This window comes from Hemibagrus wyckioides, linkage group LG03 (assembly GCF_019097595.1).
Source record: "Hemibagrus wyckioides isolate EC202008001 linkage group LG03, SWU_Hwy_1.0, whole genome shotgun sequence".
Taxonomy (NCBI): Eukaryota; Metazoa; Chordata; class Actinopteri; order Siluriformes; family Bagridae; genus Hemibagrus; species Hemibagrus wyckioides.
The window spans coordinates 2,882,101-2,900,145 of NC_080712.1; the positions used below are offsets into that span (position 1 = coordinate 2,882,101).

The 18,045-nt window shown below is 40.9% G+C and overlaps 1 protein-coding gene across 4 annotated transcripts in view; it reads left to right on the forward strand.

Moving 5' to 3' along the window:
- stox2a (storkhead box 2a) overlaps positions 1-18,045 on the forward strand; it is a 60,296-nt gene that overhangs the window by 26,536 nt on the left and 15,715 nt on the right. The window contains exon 1 of one of the 4 annotated variants that reach the window (XM_058385705.1): positions 10,327-10,347. The exons of the other annotated variants lie outside the window; for them this stretch is intronic. The gene's annotated coding sequence lies outside the window, so the exon portion shown is untranslated. Of the gene's footprint in view, positions 1-10,326; positions 10,348-18,045 lie in introns of those variants that run through there. 4 annotated transcript variants of the gene reach the window in all.

An 18,045-nucleotide genomic window follows, 5' to 3' on the forward strand; every position in this document is an offset into this window, starting at 1 on the left:
TATTAATATTATTAGACTATTACTTTTTATGAATGAAAAATATCACTTTTATCACATCATTCAATTTGCCAAATGTTTTATGTGTGATAGTTGTGTGTGAATTTTCGGACATAAAAATAACCATAGTTGCTTTGTGTGTGTCTATTTAACACTAACACATACACACACACACGCGCACACTGTCCCAGCTGCAGTAGAGGCTGTGATTTAGGCGTGGGAGAAAAAGGAGGCCACGGTGGTGCATTAATAGCCGAGCTTCTGTAGTAACACGCGTAAAAGAGGGAATGAGGGAGAGAGGGAGGGAGAGACAGAACGAGGGATAGTGAGGAAGGGAGGGAGGAATGGAGAGAAGTACTGTGTGTGGAACTGCAATCTCCACCTCCGGTTAGCTATGCTTTAGCTGTCGCATTTATGCCCGTTGCTCCAGCGGAGACATGTGAAATCTACACGTTCCTCTTTTTCAGCGTTCAGAACAAACACGAGTCCAATTCATCTGACTGACCGCAGGGGAAAAGATGGAGGACATGAACAGATCATTTTATGTCCTTTTTCCTTCAGTGAAGCTGGAGTTTTTGGTTCGTCATAGCTTGCTAGGAGTTTTTTTGTTTGCCATCACTAAAAAATGACCAAAACACTTCAATCCTAAACTTACTAATGTTGATGGAAATTTTAGTTTGCGTTTGTGTCCACGAGTCTCAAATAGTGTCCTGTGAACTATAGAGTATAGAGCTCTAATCTAACTGTGTGAAATTCTGAATGTGTGTGGAATACTGAAGATCCACTAATATGGAGTGCAGTGTCCAACCTGCAGGGCAGGGAATACTCAAGGGTAAGGAATGGTATAGTGTATGGAGTACTGAAGTGTAGGGAAAAGTGTACTGAAGGGAATGCTGAAGTGTAGGGAAAAGTGTACTGAAGGGAATGCTGAAGTGTAGGGAAAAGTGTACTGAAGGGAATGCTGAAGTGTAGGGAATAGCGTAGTATACAGAATACTGAAGTGTAGAGAATACTATATTACACAGGATACACCATTAACAACACTAACATACACCGTTACCTTGATACATAAGCTTAAAGAGTGACAATAAACAAGACAGCAGGACAAACATATATAGAGCAGCACATCAAGGGAAAACAAGGGACAGGTGAGAAAGCGGGAACCCACATTAGAACCCACACAACAATAAATAACCACTTGCCTGGACTCCCTAGGGGTCTGGCAAGGAACTGTCCCAATAACTCCTGACAGTGGGGAATACTGTAGTATACAGAATATTGTAGTCTAGGGAATACTGTAGTGCAGCAATAGTATAGGGTAGGGAATACTGTAGTGTAGGGAACTACTATAGTATACAGAATACTGTAGTATACGGAATACTATAATAGTGCTTATAATAATATAGTGTATGGAATACTATAGTATTCGGTATACTTAGTGTACATAATAGTATAATGTATGGAAAACTGAAATGCAGTGAGTTCTGAATGTTTACAGAATACTAAAGTATGGGGATTACTGAAGTTTAAGTCATTCTGTTTGAAGACTGAATCTGAGTAGTTTATAATACTGAAGCAGCTCTAATATTGTAATGTATGGACTATGGAAGTGTAGGGAATACAGACGTGTATGGAATGATGTAGTGTACATAATACTGTATTTTATAGAATGGTGAAGTGTATAGAGTACTGAAAACTGAAGCATAAGGACTACTGAAGATGTAATACTGTAGTGTTGGTCGTGTTCGTAACCATGTCTTAAACCATTGGGGACCAAACCATTTGGCGGGGGTGGAGGGTACAGAGGGGTGGATTTGTAAAAAGACATGACTGGGTTAGCATTATCAAGAGAAAATGACTTCCACAAAATTGTTTACTCACTCTCAAATATAGGAAACACTGTAGAGCATTCTCTCTACGTAAATACGTAATACTAGGATGTAGGAAATAAAGTATTGTAAGGAATTTTGAAGTATACGGAATAATGGAGTGTACATGACACTATAGTGTATGGAATACCGAAGTGTATGGAATGGTGAAGTGCAGATAATACCATGGTGTATGGAATACTGAAGTGTACGGAATGGTGAAGAGTAGATAATACTATAGTGTATGGAATACCGAAGTGTATGGAATGGTGAAGTGTAGATAATACCATGGTGTATGGAATACTGAAGTGTACGGAATGGTGAAGAGTAGATAATACTATAGTGTATGGAATACCGAAGTGTATGGAATGGTGAAGTGCAGATAATACCATGGTGTATGGAATACTGAAGTGTACGGAATGGTGAAGAGTAGATAATACTATAGTGTATGGAATACCGAAGTGTATGGAATGGTGAAGTGTAGATAATACCATGGTGTATGGAATACTGAAGTGTACGGAATGGTGAAGAGTAGATAATACTATAGTGTATGGAATACCGAAGTGTATGGAATGGTGAAGTGCAGATAATACCTTGGTGTATGGAATACTGAAGTGTACGGAATGGTGAAGAGTAGATAATACTATAGTGTATGGAATACCGAAGTGTATGGAATGGTGAAGTGCAGATAATACCATGGTGTATGGAATACTGAAGTGGATAATAATGAAATGTAAAGATTACTGAACTCTTACATTTCTACTCAAGTGCAACATTAAACACAAAAATAAAACATAATTACGCTACCATAAATAATGAACCATCAATAATGAATATGTAATCAATTTACATGTAGATTAATATTAAAGCTTTTACATTTGGAGCATCATTTCACTAGTTTTGTTATTATATTTTAGTTAATGTGCAAACCTGATGGTACTTTTATTTCACACCAATATTTAAAACATTAGCATTAGCATAATTTACTATGGGTCAGTCATTTGGTGTGACTTTCTGTGTTCTTCAGGGTGAGTTATTAAACTGACACTACTGTCGACTTCACTTGTCCCAGACAAATCACAGAAGAAATGTTGACAAACTTTATCAAAAATGTCAAATCATTATTTCAACAATATTTACGTGACCATCTTACTGTCCTTCAGAACCCCTGAGCTTTGAGCTCTAAAAAGGCTAATAACAGACCAGATTTCTTCTACTCATCACTTCCTGTTTGTAAATTTGTTAAAAAAGAAAAAAGTTTGTGTCTGCTAATATGAGACTTATCTTGTCAAGTCTTTCACATATAGCAAAGCCATCTGTAGCATTGCTCAGGATCGGCTTTTTTGTTTTTCTCACTGATTAGCAAGCTAACTCTCAAATTGAACGCTTCTATCTTACCCTTTTACTCAAATGACCTGAATAATTCTGTAATATAAAGAGAGACAACTGTTGCTAGGCAACTGGTAAACAAGAACACAGAGCTAAGCTAGCAAATAACTGAGCCTCAGGATTTAGCTAGCTACAATAGCATAGAGCCAAAAAGTAATTGATGCAGATAAAGTAAAGGTATAATGTTAGTTTAAATGACACAGATCTGTCTAGGATAACAACTTCTACCTCAGATTTGTGAGTACATTACTACATTACTAAAAGGTTCCCAAGATCTAAAATTACTCAGAAAATACACTTAGCATCAACCGCTAATAGAACTTCAGTGGATTCTGCCATACTGAGAAATGTCATTCAGTAATTCTGACATTCTGTGGGCCAATTATGTGGAATTTTCTCATAAATGCAGTGAATACAGTGTAAATCTAATTATTATTTGTGTTAAGTTTTATTTTGTTTTTAACAACAGATATTTATACAGTATGTAAAGACAAGAACTTTACAAGATCTGATATTTCTAGATTTATTTATTTTTTGTTTTCATGTGTTTTCTTGAAGCTGTTTGTGCATTTTAATGTGTGTGTGTGTGTGTAACATGGTGGTGTGTAGCAAGACCCGAGTGTGTGTTAGAGCTCCGGAGGAACCCGAGGAAATGTGGAACACATAGCTACTGCATCTGCCTAGCAGGGACACAACTGAGAATAGCAGCATCTCAGGCTTTCTCTTCCGTTTCTACGTTTAAGACTTGCCTCAGTGTGTGTGTGTGTGTGTGTGTGTCAGGGTGGTGTGTCTTTCTGCTGCAGGAGTTTTTTATTGAAACATCTTCAAAACCAGTGAATGTGCAGCAGATATGTTTTATTAATTGTGTTATCTGGGGGCTCTCTGTCCTCATTACTGTGTGTGTGTGTGTGCATGGATGAAGCCCAATTATGACAAAAATATATTAGTAATGCAGTGATTTGAACATGAGGTTTAGCATAATGCTAACAGCTGGAGACTGGTGCTGCTGCAGGAATTAGCAAGAATATCTGTGATCAGTTCTTATGAGGGAGACAGACAAACAGTAGTCAGACATACAGGCAGACAGATAGTCAGACAGACAGACATGTAGCCAGACAGACAGGTAGTCAGTCAGACAGATACACTATATTGCCAAAAGTATTCGCTCACCCATCCAAATAATCAGAATCAGGTGTTCCAATCACTTCCATGGCCACAGGTGTATAAAATCAAGCACCTAGGCATGCAGACTGTTTTTACAAACATTTGTGAAAGAATGGGTCGCTCTCAGGAGCTCAGTGAATTCCAGCGTGGAACTGTGATAGGATTCCACCTGTGCAACAAATCCAGTCGTGAAATTTCCTCGCTCCTAAATATTCCACAGTCAACTGTCAGCTGTATTATAAGAACGTGGAAGTGTTTGGGAATGACAGCAACTCAGCCACGAAGTGGTAGGCCACGTAAACTGACGGAGCGGGGTCAGCGGATGCTGAGGCGCATAGTGCGAAGAGGTCACCAACTTTCTGCAGAGTCAATCGCTACAGACCTCCAAACTTCATGTGGCCTTCAGATTAGCTCAAGAACAGTGCGCAGAGAGCTTCATGGAATGGGTTTCCATGGCCGAGCAGCTGCATCCAAGCCATACATCACCAAGTGCAATGCAAAGCGTCGGATGCAGTGGTGTAAAGCACGCCGCCACTGGACTCTAGAGCAGTGGAGACGCGTTCTCTGGAGTGACAAATCGCGCTTCTCCATCTGGCAATCTGATGGACGAGTCTGGGTTTGGCGGTTGCCAGGAGAACGGTACTTGTCTGACTGCATTGTGCCAAGTGTAAAGTTTGGTGGAGGGGGGATTATGGTGTGGGGTTGTTTTTCAGGAGCTGGGCTTGGCCCCTTAGTTCCAGTGAAAGGAACTCTGAATGCTTCAGCATACCAAGACATTTTGGACAATTCCATGCTCCCAACTTTGTGGGAACAGTTTGGAGCTGGCCCCTTCCTCTTCCAACATGACTGTGCACCAGTGCACAAAGCAAGGTCCATAAAGACATGGATGACAGAGTCTGGTGTGGATGAACTTGACTGGCCTGCACAGAGTCCTGACCTCAACCCGATAGAACACCTTTGGGATGAATTAGAGCGGAGACTGAGAGCCAGGCCTTCTCGTCCAACATCAGTGTGTGACCTCACAAATGTGCTTCTGGAAGAATGGTCAAAAATTCCCATAAACACACTCCTAAACCTTGTGGACAGCCTTCCCAGAAGAGTTGAAGCTGTTATAGCTGCAAAGGGTGGACCGACGTCATATTGAACCCTATGGATTAGGAATGGGATGTCACTTAAGTTCATATGCGAGTCAAGGCAGGTGAGCGAATACTTTTGGCAATATAGTGTATGTAGTAAGACAGACAGACAGGTAGCCAGACAGACAGGTAGTCAGACAGACAGGTAGTCAGACAGAGAGGCGGACAGACAGACAGGTAGTCAGACAGACAGGTGGACAGACAGACAGACAGGTAGACAGTCAGACAGACAGGTAGTCAGACAGACAGGCGGACAGACAGACAGACAGGTAGACAGTCAGACAGACAGGTAGTCAGACATAGCATATATCAACAACGTCTTTAACGTGTTCACCCCAAGTGTCTGCTGATCAGGTCGACATGAATGAGCTGTTGCTACAGAAACGGTAGCATATTAAATTGAGTGCATTGATATAGTCTGGTGACTATCTAAGCCGACCAATCAGAATCTGGTATTCAGCACCGCTGTGGTTTAATGATCTCTGATTGTAACAATCCTTCTTTTTGTAGTGTTGTGGTCATTTGTAAACATTGCCATGACGACCAAAGAAATCTGACAAACTTCTGTAGGTGTGAGAAAACGTTTGTTCGTGTATCGTATGTGTAATAGAGCGACGTTACCAGGCTACGTTCCTGACATGTTGTACAGTGAGCTGTGAAGCTAAAACACATGCTAATGAGCTGGTTTATTAGCAATCTGCTTAAGTGAAGCCTTTAAAATGCCTGAAGATGTAAATGAATTCATGTTTACTGGACTTTTAGCCTGAAAACAAATGCAGCAGGAGGCTGGTGAAATAAATGAAGACACATGAGCTGTGGAGACGTGACGTGACGCCGGCTGGAAACCGCTGGGTGTATCATCTGTCCATCATGACCCTCAGTTTCCCTCAGGATTTTTCTAATCTAACAAACTCCATGGTACTCAGAATTACCTCAGAATTTCTGTTCCGAGACGTGATGTGTGACGTCACAACAAGTATTCAACCGAAATCCTCTGAGAGTCATCACACGTGTCTTGGAGATTAAATGAAGAATCCTGAGTTTGTGATTTAAATGAACTCACGACCTACACTAACCTATTAGTTTCTCAGGAGCTCTTGGTTGCACAAATTTCTTCATGAATATAAACTGTTGTAGAAACCACATTATTTACAGTTACATCATTTCCTGTCCAGTGTCACCCAAATGAGGTTCCTCTCTGAGCCTGGTTCCTCTCAAGGTTTCTTCCTCAGATCATCTCAGGGAGATTTTCCTCACCACCGAAACCTCAGGCTTCTCGTTAGGGATAAATGTTAGAGATGAATAATAACTTTAAACTTTATCATATTAACATTGTCCATTCTTAAAAGTGCTACACAAATAAATTGAATTGAATGTGAACTGGACGATAATCTCAGGTGTGAATCTGATTGTTTGTTAAGTCGTTTACAGGTAAATTTCTTGCTCTGTCTCTCTCACTCTCTCTCACCCACACCCCTCCCTTTACCACCCCCTCTCTTTCTCTCTTTCCCTCCCTCTCTCTCTCCCTCTCTTTCTCTCTCTCTCTCCCTCTCTTTCCCTTGACGTTCCCTAGACGCTCCACATGAACGGGGTAAAAACAGGTGTAATGGATGATATGGTTTGATACAGAGATTTCTGTAAGGAGATGTTTATTTCACATTCAGAGATGTGTAACAGTCAGATCTCTCTCTCTCTCCCTCTCTCTCTTTCTGTGTGTGTCTCTCTCTCTGTGTCTCTCTCTATATCCCCCCCCATCTCAAGGCCCCTCCCCAAATAATTGTTTGTTAAGTCGTTTTCAGGTAAATTTCTGAGCCGTAGGTCCGGGTTCGACTCGTACTCTAAGGCTCGGCTCCTCACTCATGCTCCGTTTGACCCCCGTGTGACCGGTGTGTGTTAGGAATCCGATCCGATCGTGTCGTAAAGATCTGGTATGTAAATGTGACTGCCGTGTGACCCGAGTGTTAAGTCTCTCGTGTAAATTTGACTGGAGTTTGACTCCTGGAGGTTGAGGCTGGATGTAAGTAGGACAGCGTGAGGAAGTTTAAACACTCGTCACACTCCCGGCTCTGTGTGAGCTGCTCTGCAGACGGCGTGAACCGCAGATGAACTCTGCAGTAGGTCTGATGAAAGAGTGAGAGAGAAGCAGACAGAAAAGAGAGGAAGAGATCAGGAGTGTGTTTGTCTGATCCGTCCACGTCGTCGGCTGGCTTCTCTGATCATTTCAGCGTACTCTGTTACTCTTTCATATTTTATGTCGCTGCGGTTTTGCAGAAGCAGATATGGACCAGAGCGAACATCGCTCAACTTCTGACTGATCGTCTGCCATCGACTCCTGATTTCCCGAGTGGCAGAATTAACGACTTCAAAAGATGAAGCTAAATATCAAAAGACTCAACTTTACTGAAGTTTGCTAACAAGCTGAAACTGACATCATAACAGCAAAGTAGTTTTAAAAAAGTTCACACAAATCTCCGTTTCTCAGCAGGAGATGATATTCTGAATATCTGGTGTATTTTTATGCTCCGTGGACGCGTACGTGAGCGCTGGCAGGTTCTCCCTCACACATTTCCGTGTGTTTTATAAAGCGTGCAACGTTTAGCATGGTCGCTAACACTACTCTGCTAACCAGTCTGTTCAGAGGCATGGTTATTCTCTCTTTCTTTCCCTTTGTCCTTCGCTGAGTCACGCATTCTCTGAGATGATGTCATCTCGAGTGTGTGAGCGCTGTTAGCCGCTAAGGCGCGGGCGTTACACGAACACCAGCTGAATTTCTGAAAAGTGTTCTTAAATAAATGATAGATTTACTCTGTTTTTTGATAAACATTGTTTAGAGCCAAAGTAACGATTTGTTTTTCTTCATGTTCGAGGATGGTTTAGCTTTACACGATTCGCTAACATTAGCTTGTTGTAACAGGTTATGGTTTCTATAGTAACCGCTCGTAGACGCTCCACATGAACGGAGTAAAAACAGGTGTAATGGATGATATGGTTTGGTACAGAGATTTCTATAAGGAGATGTTTATTAGGAAGGAGTCTCCAGTGTCAGAGATATGTGAATAATTACTCTCTCTCTCTCTCTGTGTCTCTCTCTCTCTGTGTCTCTCTCTTTTTGTGTCTCTCTCTCTCTCTTTCTCTTTCTCTTTGTGTCTCTCTCTCTGTCTCTCTCTCTTTCTGTCTCTTTCTGTCACCTGTATCTCTCTCTCTCTCTCTCTCTCTCTGTGTCTCTCTCTTTTTGTGTCTCTATCTCTCTCTTTCTCTCTCTCTCTCTCTCTCTCTCTCTCTCTCTGTGTCTCTCTCTCTTTCTGTCTCTTTCTGTCTCCTGTATCTCTCTCTCTCTTTCTCTCTTTGTCTCTCTCTTTCACTTTCCGTGTGTGGAACTCTGCAGTAAGTTCACCGTTCCTCTTATTGGTGGGTTCGGAGCAGCAGCTCTCTCACTTCTGAGACAACTTTTTCCACAGCTAAATAACGTGTTCGCGATGACGCAGGTGATGCTCGGTCCGTGTAACGTGGGCTTTATTTTAAATTCTAAAGGTTTTCATCAGGAACTGAGAGAATGATGAGAGAAACAGCTGACGATGAACACAGAGAGCTGATAATGACGACTGTGCAGGTGGGAAACATGAAGCACGTGAAGCAGCGGCGATGTTATGAGAGTGTGAAGATTTATCTATAGGAAGCAGTGTGTGTGTGTGTTTGTGTAAGAGAGAGAAAGAGAGAGAGAGAGGTTTTGAGCTTGCAGCCATTGCACCATTTGCTAATTCTTGTTAAGAGTGAGAAAAGAGTGTGTGTGTGTGTGTGTGTGTGTGTGTGATTTAGGGAAATAGAGATGTGTCTATGTGTGTGTGTGTGATTTAGGGAAATAAAGATGTGTCTCTGTGTGTGTGTGTGTGTGTGTGTGTGTAGTAGCACGCTGCTGAGGAACAAGAGGGAGCAACTGGGATGCGTTGCCATGACTACCAATTCAGCAGGCCGCCCACTAGCTCGTGAGACTGAGAGGAGGGGATAAAGAAAGTGTGTGTGTGTGTGTGTGTAGCTGCACTGAAGGACAGTGTTAAAAAAAGGCTGCACTGTGAGCTCAGCTCTGATTGGTCACACCCCTCCTGTCTTTGTGTGAGGTGGGGCATTCTGGGTAATTCACTTCAGTCTGAGGGGAGGGGCTTCTCTCTCTCTCTCTCTCTCTCTCTCTCTCTGTCTTCAGCCATCTTTGAGCCTTTTTATCTTTCTATTTCTCTTTTTTATTCTCTTTTCTTTCTCTATTCCCATTTTTGTTTTTTTCCTCTGTCTTTCTCCCTCTCCTTTTGTATCGCTCTGTTTATTTCTCTATCTATTTATCGTCTCTCCCCCTTTCTATCAGTCTTGCATTCTCTCTCTGTCCTTCTCTCACTCTCTCTCACCATCATTCATCCTTCTCTCTCCATCCTTCTCCCTCTCTCTCCCTCTCTCTCTCTCTCCCCCGCCTTCGTACTAAAGTAAAAGCAATAAAACCAATGCGGCTGCGCAGTGGAGCGTGTGTCTGCGAGTGTGTGTGTGTGTGTGTGTGTGTGTGCGCATGATCCTGCTACAACCTGCAGTCACACAAACTCAAGCATAAAAACATCACTATCCACGCTGTCATGTCATACACGCAGTGTGTGTGTTAGAGACCCGACACTTAGCTCACACACACATACACACACACACTCACACACACACACACACACACTTAGACACACGCGTTCTCAGCAGCTCAGTGTGGATGATGTCATCCTGCATCCTGCAGTGCTGCCGGCACACACACACTCGTCTGCACTGAGGTCAGTGTTGCGGGATACAAAACCAACATCTTTACACAAATGACTTGATTAGCGTAGAATTTATGCTAGCTCAGGTTTAAGCTTTAAGGCTGCTAGTTTAATGTATCTGTGTGTGTGTGTCATTGTAATCACAGGCTGTGTCTCAAATCGCATAGTAAGTGCGTAAGGTAACTGTGTGTTGTGTTCACACTAATAAACATGAACAAACATCGGAAGAGCTGGAGGACGATTAGCCCTGCGTGCATGCTAGCAAGTCGCTAAAGTCGCCTGTAGTTTGTCTGGTTTTGGTGTGTAGAGAGCGTTACCGTGGTTGCGTGTGGGCGTAGGCTGTACCGCATGTTTTATTTCTGATACACAAGTAGAAACGGCACAAACGCTAACAATATAAACAATAACACACTTCTGTTTAATATTAATTTTTAATAATAATAACACAGTATGCAAGGCTTTAAAGCTAACTAGTTAAACATGAAAGAAATAACACACGAATCAGAGCGTGATTTGCATGCTACATACCCAGGTTCATGCTAGCATTATTTATTTCTTAGCAAAGCAAGCTAACTGTGCTAGCAACATAGAGTCCAAAGAAACACCAACAGATTTCTGCTCCTTCGTTCCAAACTTTATTTTACTTCTTATTATCTCTGTACATTTCAGTAGATCAAGTAGACAAGATCTTCCGTCTACCAGTAAATGAGAGCTAAACCTCTTGAATTTTATGTATTTCAACATTTTCACGTCCCTTAGCAATAATAATATCTAAATATCTGTGCTGTCTGATATTCATTTCTGACAGCAAGTAGTGAAATGATAACATCTCATCTCTAATGTTTTAGAGTTTAAATTATTATTTATTAATCATACAGCATACAGTGTTTCGGTCGGTTCAGTTTAATTGAATTCAGTTTTATTTTTAGACACTTTCAACAATGAACTTTAAAGAAACCAGACTCTCGTCCCTTATCTGGATAGTGTTTACTGTTCTAGGTACCAACAAACAGCCTGCACATTTTGATTGAGATAGGTGTAGCGGATCAAGAAAGACTAAAAAAGGGTCTATACAGCGCTGAATGATCTGACACCACAGTACCTGTACATGAGAGCTGTGGACAAACTTAATAAAACGAGAGGACTGGACAGAAACGATCATCAAAAATGCTGGTGCTTGCAGCGCACACTTCATATCAGATAAGGTTAAAGAAACTATTGTTTGTCGTTGTTATGGTTTATGGTTTGACATCGGAGCACACGTGCTTTTGGACTAGCTCGAGGAAACGCTGAAGCCAAACACTTTCTTACCTAAAATTAATAAAATCTCAATACTTACGAAATCAGTGCTAATTTTCCACTTTGTTACTTGCTAGCATAAATTCTGTTTTGTTTTTTTATTTATTAACATTTCCCATCATCCACTAGAGTATCCAAGGGGCGGAGCCTGCAGCAGATCTGAAATGGCTACAAGGTTTTAGAAAGTCGTCTGCACTTCCAGCTCTGTCATGTTGCTGCTGGTTTAGCTAGCAACACACACACACTGACAAGCTAGCATCAGTGGTGTGTCACCTGTTAGCTCTAGTCATGCTGTTGCTTATTTCTCAACAGACAGATTTACAGATCGTTTTGAGAATGTCGGAATTTCACAAAACAGTTCTATGATCTAAGTAACATGAAGCAGGACGCAGCACTTCACTGACGCTTGTTCTTTATGATTCTTTGTGATTTATATACTGTATTTATTTGCTTCTTATATTTCTTGTAGTTCTTCTTCTAAAATTGCACTAATAATTCTGGTTAGGTATCCTGGTCACATTACCCTGTGTATACTGATTATTTGTAAGATATACAGTGTGCAATTTACAACCTGTCTTTGTGTTACTGTCTCTATTGCTGCTGGATACCTGTCTTTGTGTTACTGTCTCTATTGCTGCTGGAATTTCCTCCGGGATCAATAAAGTATCTATCTATCTATCTATCTATCTATCTATCTGTCTGTCTGTCTGTCTGTCTGTCTGTCTGTCTGTCTGTCTGTCTGTCTGTCTATCTATCTAAAAGTAGTTTGGGTAAATGGGTAAAAGTCTCCATTAGTCTGCTTTTCACCCTACTGCCCTTCTCTAGCCAATCAGTAAAGTGATGTCACTGACACGCATCTCTGCCGGTCAGTGTTTGAACCTGTCTTGAGCAAATCTTGGCATTTACATTACAAAAAAACTTAAATGTGTGGAGGAAAATTGAAGAATGCAAGTCTAAACTCAGTATGTGGACACAAAGGGATCTATCCATTTTTGGAAGAACTTACTTATCTAAAAGGGAGAGTCTAGCTGGATGCATTTATCCTGCATCTTCTGTACCCATCTCTATAAAAGCCACTAAATCAATCAACCAGTTAAACCTGGATTTTATATGAAGAAAAGGACCACATTACTAGGAGGTATTGATCTTCTCTTAAAATGTGACTTCCATATACCCAGATTACCGGTCAAACCATCAGCATTTCACCACAGGCACTTTTATTTTGGAAACTTAATCTCAAACTGCACAAAATCCCAATTTGATTCTGTTCTGAAGGCTATTCCACCTTCACTACTTTTAATGGTACATTATACATGTACAACACAATCAGTTACTACAACCCTTCCTTTACATAATGTTAAGGACAAAGATTTTAAAAAGCAAAATCTTATGAACAAATCTCTGCACCTCACCAACACAATTTTTCCGACTCTCTCGAACAGGAATACAATTAATCAGATTTTCTCCAATCAAGACATTTCCATTTCCAATGTCCTCCAGAACTAAAGATATCCATTATAAAATTCTCAACAATATCTATCCATCAAATGAGCTCTTGAGGAAAAGATTCAATATAGATCACAATAATTGTGTTTTTTGTGAGGATAATATAGAACACTTATTTATCTTCTGTGATTTCTCATCAGCTTTCTGGGATGATATGCATGACCGGTTGGTCACTAAATACATGCCCTTCCACCCTTCACCCAAAATGATACTACATTTGGCATGCTGCTGCTGCCTGATAATAAAGCTGACTTTCTTGTAAATGTCATTTTATTACTTGGGAAGAGACCTAGAAAATAATGTTCTCCTTTCACTAAAGCATATGCATAAAAAAATGGAATAAAACTTCTTAATATATGCCGTGAATTCAACATTATCGATAAAGATTAAATGGACCCTCTAGTATGTCTTGTGATGTAGAAATGTAATCAATATCAACGTGTACGTTAGTTAGATACCTTAATTGTCCAGTGAATCAGGTGTAATATGTCTAAAATGGTTCTTAAATGTACCAGATGTTTTGTACAGGTGTGGATGACATTGCTTTCTTCCTAGAGGAGCAGAGTGCTGGGGTGGCATGCAGCTCCATAATGATGTTGATCTATCTCTAGCACTCAGACAGAAATAAAGAGTCTAGAAATCATTTCTAATTTAAAGAGTTATTTTGAGTTGAGTTTTTTTTTTTTCAAGAAGCCATTGTTATAATATGAATAAACAGCGCTCTCTCTTTCTCTGTCTCTCTCTCTCTCTCTCTCTCTCTCTCTCTGGCCTTAATATAAAACAGTAACAGTCACTGCTTTAATAAAACTTTATTTTATTTCTTTCTTTTTTTTCAATAAAGGACAGAACTATAGCAGTAACAGCTACTAACAGCTACAACGACAGAGAATTATAAAAACTGCAGCAATAAAACTCCTGCAATGGGCAGAAACAGAAGTGCAGAGTCACATACTTTTAAAACATTACACAAAAAAACTGTATTTTACAAATCAAACAAGTCCATCTTTTATCAGCAAGAACACCAGTGTAATGGCAGCCCTGAACATTCAGACTAAAGCTTTTATCTTCCCTGCTTTCTGGAAGTGTTTATTCTTCTTTTCCACAGACAGTCTGCCTCCTGAAAATATCGGGGAAAGAGTCATAAAGAGTTTCATATCCTCATATAAATCTGCAGATCTAGCTTTTATTAACGGTCATCTTGGAGACATTGCACGGGGAATCTATGCTTCATTACACCACCAGCATGCACTTGGCCATGTCCTGATCAGTGCATGTGTCCGTCTCTGATCCTGCTGCCCCTGACCCTGTATCTGACTGACCTGAGCCTGTGGACGCAGTGATACAGGACTCTGATTAAGAGTCTGGGTTAATACAGAGATAAGAGTAAACACAAAGTGAATGACATTACTGTAAAGGTTTATATTTCATCATGATGAAACTGAACACATGAGCTTAGCGCTGCTAGTGCACTACTCTACTGTTTGTGCAACAATAACGATACTATGATGCTAATGATTGTACAATGATACACTTGTCCAGTTCATTAAAATAGTCTTAAGCATAATAACAGGAGGTTTGACTCGATACTACAATAGACACAAATATAAGAAGCTTTAAGCATTTTAATTAAATCTTATTACTTGTTCAAGACAAGTTCAAACACTAACTGGCAGAGTCACGCGGCAGTGACGTCACTTTACTGATTGGCTAGAGAAGGGCAGTAGGTTAAAAAGCAGTGGACCAATGGAGACTTTTGTCCTGCCCCCTAATTTGCATAAAACTCTACTTGTGATTTTTTCTAAAGAACAAACTAGCATCTTAGAAAGAACCAACACCCGAGTAAAGTAAGCACGGAAAATAAAAGTTTGTCTTTAATTCCTAGCATTTCGAGTTCTATTTTTTAAATTGTGTTTTTTTTACGAGTACGATACTTATGGCGCTAATTTGATGCCATATAGAACTCTCTTGTAGCTAGTAGCAAGTAGCAGTTACGCAGCAAATGTTAACACACAATTATTTAAACTATTCTAGTAATTCGTTAATAGAGCAAATAATAGTTTAAATCCAAACTAGAAGCTAGTAAGATACTTTTGTTTCACCTCTTCTCTGAGATGAGAGTCGTAACTGAGGCAGTAACAGCAGTAAGAAAATGGTACGATCCGTTACAGGGGTGTTCAATAGTGTTATTTATATACAGGGGTTGGACAATGAAACTGAAACGCCTGGTTTTAGACCACAATAATTCATTAGTATGGTGTAGGGCCTCCTTTTGCGGCCATTACAGCATCAATACGTCTTGGGAATGACAGATACAAGTCCTGCACAGTGGCCAGAGGGATTTTGAGCCATTCTTCTTGCAGAATAGTGGCCAGGTCACTACGTGATGCTGGTGGAGGAAAACGTTTCCTGACTCGCTCCTCCAAAACACCCCAAAGTGGCTCAATAATATTTAGATCTGGTGACTGTGCGGGCCATGGGAGATGTTCAACTTCACTTTCATGTTCATCAAACCACTCTGTCACCAGTGTTGCTGTGTGTATTGGTGCATTATCATCCTGATACATGGCACCGCCTTCAGGATACAATGTTTGAACCATTGGGTGCACATGGTCCTCCAGAATGGTTCGGTAGTCCTTGGCAGTGACGCGCCCATCTAGAACAAGTATTGGGCCTAGGGAATGCCATGATATTGCAGCCCAAACCATCACTGATCCACCCCCATGCTTCACTCTGGGCATGCAACAGTCTGGGTGTTACGCTTCTTCGGGGTTTCACCACACCGTAACTCTCCCGGATGTGGGAAAGACAGTGAAGGTGGACTCATCAGAGAACAATACGTTTCACATTGTCCACAGCCCAAGATTTTCGCTGCTGGCATCATTGAAACCGACGTTTGGCATTGGCACGAGTGACCAAAGGTTTGGCTGTAGCAGCCCGGCCATGTACATTGACCCTGTGGAGCTCCCGACGGACAGTTTTGGTGGAAACAGGAGAGTTGAGGTGCACATTTAATTCTGCAGTGAGTTGGGCAGCTGTGGTTTTATGTTTTTTGGATACAATCCGGGTTAGCACCCGGACATCCCTTTCAGACAGCTTCCTCTTGCGTCCACAGTTACTCCTGTTGGATGTGGTTCGTCCTTCTTGGTGGTATGCTGACATTACCCTGGATACCGTGGCTCTTGATACATCACAAAGACTTGCTGTCTTAGTCACAGATGCGCCAGCGAGACGTGCACCAACAATTTGTCCTCTGACTGTGCTATTATTCTGCTAATTAAACCTTCACACTCTGCTCTTACTGGTGGAATGTGCAATCAATGAAGATTGGCCACCAGGCTGGTCAAATTTAGCCATGAAACCTCCAACACTAAATTGGCCAGTGTTTCAGTTTCATTGTCCAATCCCTGTAGTAGTTTAGTGAATGCTTTAAGAACTCGACAAATTGTTTGATTTTACTTTCTTCTTAATCTTTTGCCTCAGATATAGCTAGCTTATAGTTTTTATGAGTAACCATATTTCCTGGTTGCCTAGCAACATAGCGACCTCCTGATACACTTTTGTCTTGTTTTACTGGTTTTCCTTCTTATTACAGTTTGTAGTTTTTTTCTTTCTAATCTGTTCCACATTGCTCTGAATAAAGTTTTTCAGCGCATTCACATCCCTGGTAATATCTTATTATCTGTGCTGTCTGATATTAATCTTATTTTCTGTTTTCGACAGCAGGTAGAGCGACGATAACTTCTCACCTCTAATGTTTTAGAGGTTAAATTATTATTTATTAATCATACAGCATACAGTGTTGGTTCAGTTGAATTGAATTCAGTTTTATTTTTAAACACTTTTAACAATAGACTTTAGAGGAACCAGACTCGGGAACTTGCCCTCATCTTGGTAGTGTTTACAGTTCAAGGTACCAACAAACAGCCTGCAAATTTGCTTGAAAGTTAAGATCTCTCAGGTACTGAGGCGTGAGCTCATTCAGTGCTTTATAGGTCAGTAATAGTGTTTTATAATCAATGTGAAATTTGACTGGGAGCCAATGCAGTGTGGCTACGACAGGAGTGATGTCTTCATATCTTCTGCTTCTAGTTAGCACTCTAGATGCTGTGTTCTGGACTAACTGGAACTTGTTTCTGCTCCTACTGGAACATCCAGACAGTAATCCACCCATAGGCATGAACTAGTTTTTCTGCATCATGAAGTGATATCATATTTTTTATCTTTTAAGAAGGCTACCCTAGTGATATTATCTGACCTTCAAACGAAAGACCAGAGTCAATAATCACACCAAGATCTTTTACTGCTGGACAAGATGAAACAGAAAGACCATCCACAGTTCCTCTGTAATCAGAAAGCTTACTTCTAGCTGCATGTGGTCCTAGTACTAGTACCTCTGTCTGTCCGAGTTAAGCAGGAGGTCAGCCATAACATTATGAGCAGTGAGAGGTGACGTGGACAAGACTGAGTATCTCCTCATCATGGCACCTGTTAGTGGGTGGGATATATTAGGCAGCAAGTCAACATTTTGTCCTCAAAGTTGATGTTAGAAGCAGGAAAAATGGACAAGTGTAAGGATTTGAGTGAGTTTGACCAAAAGGGCCAAATTGTGATGGCTAGACCACTGGATCAGAGCATCTCCAAAACTGGAGCTCTTGTGGGGTGTTCCCAGTCTGCAGTGGTCAGTATCTATCAAAAGTGGTCCAAGGAAGGAACAGTGGTGAACCGGCGACAGGGTCATGGGCGGTCAAGGCTCATTGATGCACGTGGGGAGTGAAGGCTGGACCGTGTGATCCGATCCAACAGACGAGCTACTGCTTTTGTCCATGACAAGCAATATCTGTGATTAAGCTCCATCTCCTTCAATGTCTTCAGTGTTGAAAAAAAGCTTTTGTTTGATTTAAACAA